Consider the following 15,951-nt stretch of genomic DNA (forward strand, 5'->3'; position numbering starts at 1 on the left):
AAAAGCTTCACTTTCCTTTTCAAGAAGAGCAGCACTAAATTTAAACATCTATTTCATAAGTATATTAAGAGAATAAATAATTGTGAATTACTAGATTTTGCTATCATGTATTCTGCAGTCACTTGAGTCCATTGATAGAATTACAGTCTGGTAAGTCAAATTCCTAGCTTTTATTTTGTATTATGTTATGGATTTTGTTTTCTGGGTCCTCTGCTTCTTTTTATTCTCTGGTTCTACTTTCTGCACATCCCTTCAATACCCCTTCAATATTTCCTACGTCTTGTGATGGCATCCATCGGATAGGTTTTTCACATTCCTCTAGTGATGCTGATTCTTGAATTTAATAGGTATGACATTGCAGCTGTGAGTTTGATTAGATAATAATGGGGGGGGGGGTGTTATCCAATTGTTCTCATTTTTTTCATCACAATTCTTGTATTATTTAGATGCTTTATAGTTTCTAGTTGTATTATCCTGATGAAGAATCTGGAATAGAACCATGAACGAAGATTAATTGTTTTTAACTCTGTATTTAGAAAATTGCAGAAAGGTAATGCAAAAAGGGGTCAGGAAAGACTCACATGCTTGAGAAGTATATTTTGAGATAATTTTTTTGAATGGAAATGCAGCTATCAGCAGTGGAGGAGTGAGCTGCAACAGGCTTATTTTTAAGTTGCGGGGATTCAGCTACAATACGGATCAAAGGAAACTGTTTCTTTGAAGAACAGTGAACAGGAAATTACTGACAAGAGAGTGTCCTGCTGAAAAGAAATTCAATAGTCATGATGATCTCTAGTGAATTTAGTAAATGAGGGACAAATCTTGAGATATTTTACATGCTAGCAAAAAGGCAAAGTCTTCTCCAAATGGGGATGTAAGCAGCAGGAACTTGCTCTGGAGATACTCTCTCACTCTTCACATCAGTGCAACTTACCAGGGAGAGAAAGAAGAAATTATGAATATTAGGAGACTTGTCAAGGGTGTAACAGATGGAGATTTACAAAGACATAACTTAAGGAAGGGACAGGGAATTTCTACTCCTTCCTATCCTCAGTAACAATAGATCATAACCCTAACCCTCTCTTGTCTGGAGACTACAGTGTCGTAGCTGTTGCAAGTAAATTTTACTCAAGCTTTAATTTGAAATTTTAATGTAAGTTCTTTCAGTCATGTTTTAGTTCACTTTTGAAAGTTTCATGCACAGCTGTCCAAATCTGTTCACTGGGTGCTTCTTCATTTGGTATATGTAAGTGGCTGCATGTAAGTTCAAATAGGACACCACAGTATCCAACTATCTGAACCACTCAGGGGTAAACTACAGAGAAAAAAATCATTTAGAGCACCATGTTGAGAATATTGTAGTTCAGTAGAGAATTAAAAAGATTTGAAACTGAAAGTTTTTCTAAATAGGATGATTGAGGGTTAAATCCGATGGGAACAGGCTATTTAATGAATACTATTGAGCCCACTGAGTCCAGGAGCATGACAGTGTTTGAATCTCATGCATGTTACAGGTCATAATAAATAATATGGTCCAGCCTTAGGAAATAAGGTCTAATCATGACAATTTTTGTCGGTGTTAAAAGCTGGCAAATACACACGCATATACGTACGTGTGTATCTCAGCTAAAAGTTTATGTATCACAGGATATTCTTCTAAAACAAAAAGTGGATGGTGCAACTTGCTTTCTTTTCTACTTGTCTAAACTCTTTGTGCTTGAAGTATTTTCTTCTTTCTTGAATTCATTTGGAGTTGTTTTGTTTTGTGATCTAGAAGAGGAATATAAGGTGAAGTGGCTTTTGCTTTCCTAATCATTTGTTTACTATTGGCCTAGATAAGGTTGGTTATGCTCATTCTTGTTTTCTAAGAAATGCTTCAAATGGGCAAATAGACCTGTCATCTCTCGTAACATCACATATGGGTCAAAAGAGGGTGTTGATAAGAAGTTTACTCCTACTTATTTGTGCACCAGCTCTGGGCAAGGGGAGGCCGAGAGGAGAATATCTTCATTTCTGCAGTTAATTTCCAGCACAAATGATTGCATGCAGGAGTCCTATTCATAGAAATATAAAGATGGAAGGGACTGCAGAACATCATCCCAGTCCTGAAAAGATAATCAATTACCTTTGAATAGTTCTAGAAAGACTTGTGTCTATGCTGTTCTGAAATAATTCTAACAGTGGAGACTCCACCATCTTCTAGGTGATCTTTTATAGTGCTTCCCTATCCTTACTGTTGTGGTTTTCATAATATCTACCCTGAATCTTAATTGCTGCAATTTAGCACATTTCTTTTTGTCCTATCCATCATTGTTATTGAGAACAGGTTATTTCCTTCTTCTTTTGAAACAGCCTTTCATGTATTTGAAGGCTATTACCATGTTCCATCTCAGTTGTCTCCTCTCTACCCTAATTCTTTCAAGCTTTATCGCAGCTCGTGTTCTCTAGACTCTGGTCATGTTGCTCTCCTCACATTTCTCTCAATTGGCTCATGTCTTCCTGGAGTGTGATTTCCAAATTTGTACCTGGTATTCCTGCTGAGGCTTTATTAACGCTGAGCTGAAGGGAAGAATTACTTCACATTTTTGCAGGCTATACTTGTGTTTATGCATTCCAATATGCTGTGAGCAGATGCCGACTCACGGTGTCACCCTGAACCACGTTCAAGCGTGGAGGCTCACACTAAAACTAGACAACTAAAGAGAAAAGAAGTACTGATCGTTCTACCCTCCCACATATCTATTAGATAAATATGATCAAGGTTTATTGAAGATTGATCATCTGAAAAGGTATGGAAAAAGGTCCTCACTTGAAGAAAAATACATTTGCTGTTTACCACAAGAAGATATCAGTGATCAACATTTACTAATTTCAGAGTGCTTGACTCATCCTATTCACTAACCACTTGAAATTTGGTACTCTTATCAAGAGAGAAATCATGCATTGCAGATTAATGGCCAGGTTTGTGTTAAGGTTCTGGGTTTTCTCAGTCCTTGTGTTTATAGTCACCTAGGTCAGAAAATTTCCTAATGAGGTTTACGTATCTACGGCTAAACATTGATGAAATATCTGCTGATCTCATCACTGTGATCAAAAAACGCCAGTGATACAGCAGTTTGTCCTTTTCATATGAAGAGATTAGAGATTCTAAATAAATTAACAAAAACTTAACTGTTGTTTACTACCTGGGTCTGTTAGTGATGTGGGTATTCCCTCCTGCTCATCATATTTACAACCACCATTTCCTTGAACTGTAGCAGTACTGGAAAGGAAGAAGCAAACTTCTTCAAATGCATAACTAGAAAACTGGAAACTTCTGGAAAACTAATCTTGTGGATCTGCTTATTTCTGAGCTTCTTTGGTGGAAGAAAGACTTTACTGTATTGCTTAAACACATCATAAATCTCCTTTGATGAAAAAAATGAAAGAAGTGCAAAGTAGCGATGATACATTTTATATACCAAAAAACTTTTTTGTATACTGAGTTGTATAATTGAAGCCCATCTTGACTACAGAAATTACTTTAGAAGTGTTTAAGGTTGTAAGCTGTTTACCCTGTACAATTCAATAGCTTATTACCAGTTAAATAGAAGTATATTATACTGTATATAGATCCAATGTTCTGGAGGAATTCCACAAGAAGCAAAGGCACTTGTGGGATATACTGTCTATCTAAGAGATATTTCTTTTAATGGCATAAACATTGCTCTAAATCTCTTTTTGCATTAATGATAAATTGATCATTAGTGTGAAGTAGGTGAGAATTAAAAATAGCTTCTAATAATTTATAGCTCATATTGATTTTGCTGGAATGTTTTAACACTAAGGTAGCGTCCAGGTCTTTGGCTTGTGTAAATTCCATTCAAGTCAATGGGATGTTGACTGAAACCATCCAACAGCCTGTCCTTCAACTCTCACTTTGTGGCTTTCAACCAAAGCATGTGTATCAAAGCTTGAAACTGTGTGGCAACATGAGCGTTACTCTTGCTTAAATGCTAATTCATAAACCTCTCCTGTTACTGTAATTCCAGTGTAGAAGTTAACTCAGGCAATGAGGGTTGCTCATTGCCCCATACAATGCAAGTGCAAATGCCTGTGTCTGCTACAATGGGAATGGAAGAAACAGGAATCCTGATCCCAAGCTTTGTCTTAGGTTATGTGATTGAAGGCAGGTGCATCCCCCTTTTATGCAACAAAATGCAGAGCACGTGCCCTGTTACGTACCCAATGCACAGGTTGTATCCCTGTTAGGTGCTTGACACAGAGGGTTTATTTCCTACCACTTGACCTGGCACAGGTGGTGTGCCCACATCTCACACTGAGCTTTATCACTAATATTCTAAGTTTAAATCTGGCAACAGTGATTAATATTTAGGGTAGAACAATTATATTTTCATTAAAGCTAGCTTACAGGAGCAAAGTAAATGGAAACTCAGGTCCTTAGTACCAAGTACTGAAAATTTATATCATAATATTTAGTCTTCCTTCAGTACTTTTGTGTTCCTTGAGTAGGAATTGAGTGAAAACAAGGTGAAGGCTTTCAGGGCATTACTTAGAGTAGGAGTTTTATTGAGTAAAGTGCCATGATTTGAGCTATAGGTATTAACTAATTTCAGGTTTAGAGGCAGTTCTGAAAAGAAAGTATTTGAGAGAAGCTTTGTTCAATCCCAACTAAAAAATAGTGATGAAGAAAAGGCATTTAATTTTTTTAAACCAAGACAACAAAAAATGATGAAAGGGAACGTCATTTTATAAATTAATTTTTTTTTTAAATGTGATGCTTTAATTTTCATAATCTGTTTTCTTTATTTTTCACTAAAAATAATTTGAGACCTTTTCATGTTACCAAATGAAAAAAAGTTTCATTGCAAGTTTTTTCTCAGCTCTACTGCTTTCACTGCTTTATAAGGTACTTTGATATATCTGGATGAGAAGGACTACACTAGTACTAAGGTTTTTTTAAACAAAGCAGCCACAAATCAGTAGCATATACAATACCAACTCCACTAACAAAACAACAGTTCTTCGAGAGGCAGGGATATGGAAAAAACATGATAATTCATATTATGGGATTGTCTTTCTCCAGTGCATGGCATAATTCCGATTAAAATTACTGGCAGTACTTTGTGTGCATCAAAAGAAAAACAGCTCCAGGAACTGACATCCTGTTAAATGTGGAAGAGCTATTATAGGCTAGTGGTTCAATATGGTGGTTTTTGAAAACTTCCTAATGAAAACCCACATGTATTATGCCCCTAAGCTTTTCTGGGCAGTAATTCTGAACTGCATAACCAAAGATGGCCAGCAGTGCACCCATATTTTCTATTGAAATTTATGATAGTTTTAGCATGTGCAAAGATTCAAAGAGCAAGTTTCAGACCATTATCCTTTTTAGGGCCCCATTCTTCTCATTTTACTTGTTAGAAACAAAATTAGATCCAAGGGTGTTAAAAGAAAACTGCTAGCTTTCTAAGCCTTTAAAATATGTATGCATCGTATATTTTTTCTCTGAGTACATTTTTTATTATGCACTGAAATAAATAGGTAAAATTAAGCAAGTTTTGATAGAGCCATAAAGTTGCAGCTGAGAAGTCTTGCATTTTCTTTCCTGTTAGAACCTGGTTTTAAAAGATAAGTTTGTTGTGACTCTTCATTTTAATTATATAGCAGGTACCTTGTCTTAGCTAGGAAAATTTTTAATGTAATTCATTAAAAACCAAAACACAGGTATGAATTAAATGATTTTCTGTTTCCAATCTCTTAATAGTTGCAGCTATTATTTGCATATATGCTAAGGAGAATGAGCTTGGTCCAAGAGAGTCTCTTTACAGTGATAATGCTTTCGCCTACAAGTTGCCCCATTAAGCAAAGTTGATCAGATATTTACAGGATTCCCATTTATCTATGTATAAAAACTGAGGAAGGCCCACGCATCCATAATTATTATAAACATTGGCATTTATCATGAAGCGATCTCAAAGTGCTTTAAACACAGTATTGGCTTTAATGCTGCACTGAATGTTCTTGTTAGAGCTTTATAGATACAAACTTGTAGGTGTAGAAGACTTAATCCTGCAATGCACTGTTTAATAGCGCTTGAAGATGGAAGTCTTTGAAATCTTTTAGCATTGGTGTGAAGGGTGTAATTCTACCAAGCCTTACTCATGCAAATAATCTTTATCCTTGTGACTGATAACATTGACCTAGCTTGTCAATTAGCTATTAAGTGACTAATGGTTTGTAGTGATTTGTCCGAGGTTGCACTTGAAAAGCTGTGGCAGAGGCAGATGTAGAACTTCCATCTTTTCCATACTACCAATGGGAAGTGGAGGATAATGTTTTAGATGCGGGTATGGCACATCACCTGATAGCCTAGCCATGTATCATCACAGAAGTAGTTAATTTTATGGTGTCACTGGATGACAGATGTGTACTCTGACAGTAAAATGTAAGTACCTGTCTTTATTTGAATGCTTCAACAAAAGTCTGTATATTTTCTGTATTAGAATCCCCTATATTTGTCCTTAGGAAAAGAACAGAACGCATGTATCACCAGATATTCTCTCTTGTTAAGTTAATTATCTCTGGCTTCTGTAGTAGCTTAATTTTTCTTGCCCTATCAATAGGCCTGCTCAAAGAAGTACAACATAAAGGGTTTTATCTGTGTTATTGATTGGCTAGAAAGTGATGTGTTTGGGACTCTTTTGGAGCTTCTCTAGCGACTATTTATTTAAATTGGGGAAAAAATCAGTATTACTGAAAAAAAATAACTAGAACTTTCATTTAACATTACAAAAGAGGGCATTGCTTAATCCCTGAAGTAGGAAATTGCTTTTCTTCATGATCCATTGCTTTCATACTGTTTCTGGCTGCTGGTGCTGAAGGAAAGAAAAACTATGTTCTCACTCTGCTTTCACTGTATCTATTTTCTTATCCTCTGCAAAAACTTGGCTGCTAATTTGTTGTTGAAGTAAATAAAGGGAGGGGAGAGCTTAGCTATGAAAAGATCTTTTTGTCTCAAATGGGCATTTGCAAATATGGAAGCAGAGCAAAACTTTATGTGGGAAACTGAAAAAAAGGAAATGAAGGATTTGAAATAGTATATCAAAGCTGAAGTATATGAGATATTGCTATTCTTTGAGATGCCGTTATGGGTTTATACCTAAATTCAGCAGCATGTTCCCAGAAGATGAATGTTGCTAAGGAGTGTTTTTTCTTGTGTTCTGATCACATATACAGAGAGAAAGAAAATGACAATTGAAAGCAAAAGGCATAGCTGGCTGAAAATGATGTTGTTTCACCTTGCTTAAAACTCATTCTTTTTTGTTAAAAGCACCTATTGTTTTATTGCTTCTAAGATGCATTACAAAAATATAGCATTTTACAGCTCAGGGCTGGAAAACACTAATGGGCTGTAACTAAGGAATGATTATTTAACTTCAGAAGTTACAATATTTAGTTAATGATTCCCTGACATTGTCAGGACAGGTCACAGAATGCATTTTAAAGTAATTATAAGTTAGCAGCAGCAGTTTATATTTTTCCCCTAGCAACAGCAGTAGAAGTTGTATTTTTGTCTTCTCCTATCAGTGGTGACTTCTGTTTCTTTTTTTAATCTGCTTGCTTTTTATGTTTTTTTAATCCATTTAGTCTTGCAAATCATAATCAAAGGTTATGCTAGCAAACTAGCAATCTGAAAATAATTGTGATAGCGAGTTTTTGATACTAGTATGAAACAGAAGAGATACATGTAAGTTTTATTTTGAGTTTTTGCTTGTGTTAGCTACATGAGGAAAATAGCAAGACCACACCATATGCCCAATAAAAGCTTCATTAGAAAGGCATTAGTAGATTAATCCAACTTACTCTGTGGTTTATTTTATTTAGAATGTAATAAGGTAAGTTCATTAGTTTGCAGACTTAATGTTTTCTACTGTACCTCAAAGCAACCAGTAACAATTCCACTGAGACTCTGCGGATCTCACTAACACCTGTCAAGATAAACACATGGCTCTCTAGGGGAATCATCTTGGCAACATAACTGAGGAAATCTGAAAAAAAGTAAGTCTTTCACACACAAAAGACTGTTACACAGTATAAACTTGATTAATGATTTTTCACATGCCTCTGAGGTCATATATATCTCTTGAAAGTGGGGGGAAAAAAGTCAAATCAATCTCTGAAGAACAAATATTTTGGAATGTACAATGCTGCATTTGAAATGTATTTTAAAGAACTTGAAGGCTGTAGAATAATTATGCAATTTGAATTGAGCTTCAGAAAGGCTGTCTGAGACCAGCAATTGAGTCTCCATCCCCCTAGGGCTAATATATTAGATTACAAGGATTATTGTAGTGGCAGTATTTGTGCCACTACATTTAAGATTATGTCAGCATTTCCATTTTAAACCTGTATGTTCAGAGGTTCATAACTCAGCTATAGAAAATTTGCTTGGCGCTACGAACAAATACGGTTTCTGCACAATGGTGACACTTTTTCTGGGGGGGAAAAAAAAAAAAAAGAAAGAAAGAAGCTTAAAGCTAAATATTTGGACATTTTACAGTTATGAATGCCAAAAGTTAATGCCATCTTCTTAGAACTCTGCTTTTTAAATTTGGTTATTTCTACAGCTGACTTGTAACACCACTGCTGTCTGGAGCCTAAAGCAATGTATTGAACTAGAAGAGTGGACAGAATGGTAGCAGGCTCTACCTTACCCCTTTCTTTGCCAATATTGTTACAGGACTAATGCGTTCAGGGAAGGCAGGAGGTGGAACTCCACCGTACATCCTCTTCTCCACCAAGGCCAGGGATGGGGTGGGGATGGGGTGATGATTGTGAATCATGATGGGTGATATCTAAGAAATCCTGTCAGGAAAATCTGCTTAAAAATGCACTCCTGACTGTTATTAACTTTAGGCACTCCACAAACATCATTTATGCCTCTCCTGGTTACCACTGGACTTCCCACCAAAAAAAAAGGCAACAAACTTTGCCTTGTAAGGTCTTGAAACTCAGTTTCCCCATTTTGGGGCCATTGTGCTTTGAGTCTAGTTTGAGCTCGGCCCTGACATGGCATTTAATATCTCAGGTATTATGTATGGTAAGCAGTAACAAGAGCTGCAAACAACCCAAGACACACACTTTTCCTGTTTCTGGAGGCCTTTATAAACAAATAGGCTTTGCATATACTTTTTATGCTTGTACTGGATACAAAAGAACACAACGCTGGATTCTGTTATTGGCATCTGTCACTGATCTCATCAAACTTCTTGATGACTAATTTGCAACCTATTTTTGTGTGGTTTTTTTTTTTTGTCCCTAGCTGGAGTATTTGCTGAAGAGTTCAGATTGGTAGCATTTAAGCTGTAGTCAGGGATCTCTCTTTTCTGCGGCAATGCGGTGCCAATTCCTGCGGTAGCACTGGTAGAAATCAGGGAGACTTTGCAGGTTCTGCAGCAGTCTAATTGCCCATAGAATTAACTGCTCATGCAGTAGTCCAGAGAGAACATGAGTACAGCCTGCCCTGCTTGATACAGGACTACAAATCTCTTAAATACCTCCATCTATATACATGTGGATTTGGCCTTAATTCCTGTGGCTTTATATTGGAATGAAAGGGGGAACCTAGCCAAAGTGTTAGCACCCTTTGTGCAAAGTTAAACAAAAAAAAAAAAAGAAGAAAATCTGAAATTAAATGGCATTGCAGCACTGGCAGCCAGAAAGACAACCCCCAGTGGAGTCCGAGCCATCCTCCTCAAGGCAGGGCTAACACAAGTAATGGTAGATGGACTTGGCAAAGTGCCCTGAAGACTGACAGACCAACCAGGGCTATTTCAGACCAAGAGGGAGATTCCTTTCAGAGTCAAAATTCGCTCTTGGAAAATATTCTCCAACCAGCCCCTTCTATTCTAAATTGAAGGGATCTGGCTTACGTGCATGGTTTCAATAAAATGAAACAAAATAAAAATCAGCTTGCTTTTGACAGCAAGGAATAGAGAGAAAGAGATTATTTCTGTCTTTATACACACAGAGACAAGAAACATTTAATATGAAGATTTAAGCCTATTTGGATGGACAGATTTATGGACAGAAAGACTTATTAACTGTACTGGGATTTATATTGTACTATGCATATAGAGAGAATAGCTGCGCTACAGAGAAATCAGCCTAAGTATTTCCATTGTAAACCCCCCTTTTTTTACATGATCACCACAAATTTGAATTTCTGTGTATTTTATGACTGCACAAATACTCCATCCATCTCTCCTAGAATTATATTTTTACCTTCCAAGTCTCTGCACAGTTCACATGATAGTTTATTGGCTTCCTTTCTAAAGTAAAGTGTTTCTGCCCTAAGTTACGTAGGGTTAGGACACAAACTGGCCATAGTTATTCATGGATGACAGGCCTAGGTTTAGTATCTTGTAATTCATTGGCTTTTGAAAGAAACATTCTCAGCTGTTTAAAAGAGGAAAGTTAACACTTTCAATGTTATCAGACATTGAAATGTCTGAAAATGAAACATTTTTAGTGTTGGAAGATCCTGTATATAGGTCCTTAAATTCATCAGAGTTTATAGCAGCAAATGGAAACATTAGCTTGAATGTTTTCTTCTGTAAGCTGCTGTCTGTAGGATGGATAAACATAAATTTCGGCCTTCTTAATTGCAATCACAAAATGTCCACAGGTTTTCAAATGAAGTGAGATTCCATACCCAGTAGTGGAGAAAAACTATACTAGAAAAACAGAGGAAGTGTGTTAAAGTTTTCGTTTAATAGTATTCCCTATAATACAGATACATATTTGTGGAGGTTTTTTTCTGTCTGAGTTTGCTGAACAGCACTTGAGCTTCAGGAGTTTAAGAGTGGATGTTGCAACGCTAAGTGCAGGATTTCATCTCTGGAGGACAGCGGTGGCCAGAGAAGGTCTGGTTGCATAAGGTGGCACTTAACCTAAAGGAGCCCTGAATTTAACTGACAACTTCTGCTAGCCTAAGGCATGGTCTGCACTTAAGTTTTGCTAGTGTCACCAGAGTTGTTCATCTTAACTGATAGAGCTGCATTGACAAGAATCAGGGTGTAGAGAGATACGGTTGTACCAGCAAGAAGTATCTGATTTTATCTGAGGAAGTAATGCAAATTATACTTGTGGAGGTACTTTTTTTGTTTGTATAGATCTTCTTTAGGAGCATTTGGTGTTTATAGGATAATGGCATTAAAAGAAGCCAGGGAAAGATGTGTTTTTACAATTAAGGATGTTCTTGCTCATAAACTTAGGAACCTACTGGTATTAACAGAGTTCACTTGGTGGAAATAACTTGATTAAAAATCACATTGCCTACCAATGTGACCTACACAGGGTAAGTGTTAAATGGGGTTAAAAAAACCCATTAAATTAACTTCACTAAGCTAAGTTTCTGAAATACTAAAAACTACCTTGTGAACACTATAGTTTGTTTTCACACTTTATTTGCTATGCCTGCAATGGGACATTTATTTGTTTACACAAACTCTTGTTTATTGCTTTCTTTTGTACTGCTTTTTCCTTCTTTGAGTGAACCTTCACAGACTGATACCACAATGTTGATTGTGTTGGGAGTACACGATTCTGTGCCCTTGGGGATTAAAACCAGATTATTTCAACTTCAGCTAGTCCTCAGCTAGCAAAGATTCATGCTCTTATGTCAGCAGGGGGTAAAAAAGAAAGTTATTTTAAACAAGAAATGCTGGTTACCATCGGTTTTCATAATGTTTACTTGCAGATGCTTTTAACTTTTACTTTTCATTAAAAAGCTTAACTCTGAGTGCTAAGACACCCAATTAAGCTTTTTAAATAAAACATGAAAAGACTAGAAGTATCTGAATACCAAGATTTGCTTCAAATTGGAAAGAAGTGCTTGCTGTTATCACAGAAGACTGAGCAAGAGAAGATTTTACTTCCTGGAATTTCCTTCTTTTGCCTTCCTGACCCCATCTGCCTTTCACTTGCTTTCATACACTCTTCCTTCTTCACCTTCCTTTTCACCTTCCTGTTAGTCTTTCCATTTTCAATCTTTCTATGATATTTTCCACAAATTACTTCTCCCTATTTCTCACCTGTGCATTGCATTAGATCACCTTTCTCCTCCTTGAAACTTGGATAGTCCTCCTCTTGTTTCTCTGTGTGGTTCAGAGTGCACAGCCAGGAAAATGTCAAATGTTATTAGAGCTAACACATACAAGGTGCTGAGCACATTGTCAGATCCAGAAAGGGATCCCTGTTTAGGCGTCTGTCTCCCCATTCACATTTTAACTGAGCACTTAAATAAGAGTTAGACACCTGAATAGCTTTGTGGAGGTTGGCCTTTGTGTCCTCAGCTCTTGGTTTGGATAGGCAGCAGCAAAATAGTCCATTCATTTAACAGTCCCTAAGTAGTGTTTAACATCACAATGTAACACCTAAAAATGACCCATTATAATCTATTTGATGAAAAAACTTCTCAAATACAGATTTAAACCTGAAACTTTAGTGGCAGTTATGTGTGTGCACTGCATAAATAGTACACATTTAATAATGCCGAGCACTTAAACACCCTTTTTATCTTCAGTAAAATATTAAATTAAATACCTTTGAAGTACCTAAACATTTTATTCATTTGCCCTTGGTATTTAAGCACTTTAGGCCTCCCTGACACAGGAGATGGCAGATGGAGTAAGAATTTCGATTGAGGTGCTAAAGATACAAACATACCCAACAACACAGAGAAAGAAGAACGCTTGCACAAAGTCCTGCTGTATCCACACCAAAGCGTATCAGTCGAATAAACTATGATCCGGCCTGGAAGGGATCTGGGGAAAGCCTCTGTTGCAAGGTGACACCTAATGGGAACCCCATGACGGGGTGCCAGCTGTGCTTTCCTGGGCGCCAACAGGGAAATTCCCACCAAGAGGGAGCAGAATACAGCTCTTGATGGAGGCCGTGAAACAGCTGAGCAGAAGTTAGTCTAGACAGGACTTGCCAACTGAAATTGTATCTGAACAACTGCGTTGCCAACTGTATCGTTACACGGTTGGCAATACCGGCTTCCTATTTCAGAGAAGTGATAACAATTTTAAGTTACCCGTCTGTAGGATGTCTAGAATCATTAAGAACAGTCAGTTAACTACTGCATATTTCTAAAACGGCAGCAACGTGTGAACAGTTTACTGAAAAACTGGTTCCAGTGACTGACTGAAATATTTTGTTTCCTGAGTCAGATTGATAGAAAACCTAGTGGTATTTATGGATAAAATTTCTAACACATATTACTTGCATGAACAGGAAATATACATCAGGGGCTTTAATTTTAGGCGAGTTGGTGAATCCAGGTTGATGTTTCTTTAAGATTTCTTTCATTTTTCCTTCTTTTCTTAACTCTGAAACTTAGAGAATTTATTGTATTTTATTTTTTAAGAGGTGACAGTGCATGGCAGTTGCAAGCTGATCGTTTGGAAAATTGGGGTTTCTTACTTCTTTTACGCTAAGGCTTCTTGAGACAGGTTGGAGAAGTCACTGACTTCCTTATAAGTTGTCTTTCCCAGTGGCAAGCCGGGGGTAGCAGAGGACAACCCCTGCCCCGGAGGACCGCTCCCCCGGGGCCGGCGGGGACCTGCCCCGGGACCTGCCCGGGAGCCACCCCGCACCGCCGCCGCCTCTCTCGCTCTTGCGGGCTTCCTCCAGTGCGTGTGTGCACGTCCACGAAGCACAGAACGGGCTTGGGCGCTAAGCCTGTGGGGTGTTTTGGGGTTTTTTTCCCCCCTTGAGTCCTTTTATCATTGCGTTCTGATTTTTTTACCATTTCCCTCGGCGTCTTCGCAAAACTTTGAGTACGCGGCGAGGCTGCGCCGCGGTGCCTCCGGGCGGGGGGGGTGTGTGTGCGTGTGAAACGCACCGCCCCCGGGGCAGGGCAGGGCGGGAGCTGCCGCTTCCTCGCCCCGGCTCTGGGGCTTTCGGGGTCCTTTCACCGCCCTGTGCAGTCGCAACCCCGCCATGAAGGGCGGTTCTCCTCGCCGGGGGAAGCAATCCGCCCTGGGCTGAGCAGAGCCAGGGCGAAATGCCTTTCTCTTTCCGAAGCCTACGCAGCTGAGTAAGGGTTGTGACTTCCCTTCGCATCCGTGTGAATTAGAAAGCGTCTCAGCAAATTGCAGTGGTTTTCGTTTAAATTAACGCGAAATGTATAAAAAAGCATTCTCACGCCCACCGCTCGCCCTCTCGCTTTCACGCATCCGCACCCCGCACCCATGATCTCATGCTGCCGAAGGCATGGCACAAGATCTACGGCAGGCTGGAAACGGGGGAGGGAGGGAGAGAGAGGCGAGGCGAGGCGAGGAGAGCCGGGAGCGTGGGGCTCACACACCCTGCTGCGCCCAGGTGCGGTACTGCAGGGGCTGCGCCGCCCGCCGCCGGCTCCGGGGGGGAGCAGCACCCCGCCGAGGGGTGAAATGTTTTCCCTTTGAATGCAGACCTTCGCTTTTAAACGTGACATCTCCCACCCTCGGCTGCGGGGGGGGGGATGGGGGGGGGGGGATGGAGAAGCCTTTCCCGCTGTTTTCGGGGTAGGCGTGGGGCGAGGGCCGCGGCGGGGCCCCGCAGCCGGGGGGCGATGCGGGCGCTGCCGGCGCTGCCCTGCAGCTGTGGGGGGGCTCAGCCCAGAAAGGGATTTTTCAGCCCAGAAACGGTTTTTTTCAGCCCAGTTTGCGGCCGCGTCTGCGGTGGGCAGCCGAGGTGCTGTAGTTGAGTAGTGGCGGAAAAAAAACAAACAACAAAAACCAACCAAACACACCAAACAGAACCAAGCCGGTAACTCTTTGTTAGGCGCCGTGTGTGTAATTACCGGATAATCAAAGGCAATGCTCGAACAGACAGAGGGAAGCATCTGATGGGCGAAGTTTAGGCCAATTAAAAGACCCGAAATCGTTCTTTCTAAGATGAAAGTGGTTTTTCAAGACACCGGTACATCCGAACTATCAGAGGAGGGGAAATGCTCCCGCCGTGCTGCTGACTCCGCGGCGCGGCTGGGTGGCGGGTGGGAAGAGCGGCGGGTGTGCCTGGGTGTCCGCCGCACCGCCCGAGCCATGTTCTGGCAGTGCGCGGCTCCCGAAAGGCAGAGGAGAGGCAGCGCGACTGTGTGGGAGCTGAACTCAGCCTCCCTCTTTAACATAGGCTCGTCCTCTGCATTGCATCCAAGCTTCAGCGATTTGCTGTTTGGAGACTGCAGATTTGCATAGCCCTGCTCTTCGCAAGCATGGTTATTTTTTTTTTTTTCCCCCCGGCTTCTTTCATCAGGGTGCACTATTCTCCCTGAAAACATCCTCGGGTATTACTGTCAATAGTCAGACCGCTGAGATTGCCGGAGCAGCCTGATAATTGTCTGGCGGCGTGTGCGAGTGTGCGTGTGCGAGTGTGAGCGTGTGTGTGCGCGCCGGGAGAGAGCTGGCTCGGTGAGGGCTCACCAGTTTGGAGATGAATGGAGGGAAGAGCAGCAGTTTGATTTTCCTCTGCTTTCCCAGCGCTGGCTGATGGAGTGGCATCCCCTTTTTTCTTTCTTAGCAGAAATGTGGCACGATTGGCTACACTGTGGATTACTGAGGATGGGGGAATGCTTGGCACTCTCGTAGCCCTTGCAACTGTGGAGTATTGTTAATGAGCACCAGCCCCGGGAAAGCTGAAACTAGCGATTGTTTGAGCGCGGGGCTTTTCCCCTCTTCCACCTCTTTCCGAAGGCTCTGAACTGCCTGGATTCTCCGCCTCTGACTATGTCTCGGATTGTTTTGGGTAGAAGAAGACCTGGAGAAAAGGATCTTCATAAGCTTTCCCAAAGGGAAGAGATGGCTCGCCTGGTGCGGTGAGCTGCAGCCAGCGCCGTGTGCGGGTGTGCGAGCGCGCCTCTGCCCAAAGTTTGCCTCCTTCGCTGTGGCTGCTGCTCCTCCC

At 40.3% G+C, this 15,951-nt stretch overlaps 1 protein-coding gene across 21 annotated transcripts in view; it reads left to right on the top strand.

Annotated features, from left to right (window-relative positions):
- NRXN1 (neurexin 1) overlaps window positions 1–15,951 on the top strand; it is a gene marked incomplete at its 5' end in the record, with an annotated part of 720,955 nt that overhangs the window by 422,680 nt on the left and 282,324 nt on the right. The window lies entirely within an intron of this gene.

Source organism: Platalea leucorodia (genome assembly GCF_965183815.1).
Source record: "Platalea leucorodia genome assembly, chromosome: 3".
Classification (NCBI taxonomy): Eukaryota; Metazoa; Chordata; class Aves; order Pelecaniformes; family Threskiornithidae; genus Platalea; species Platalea leucorodia.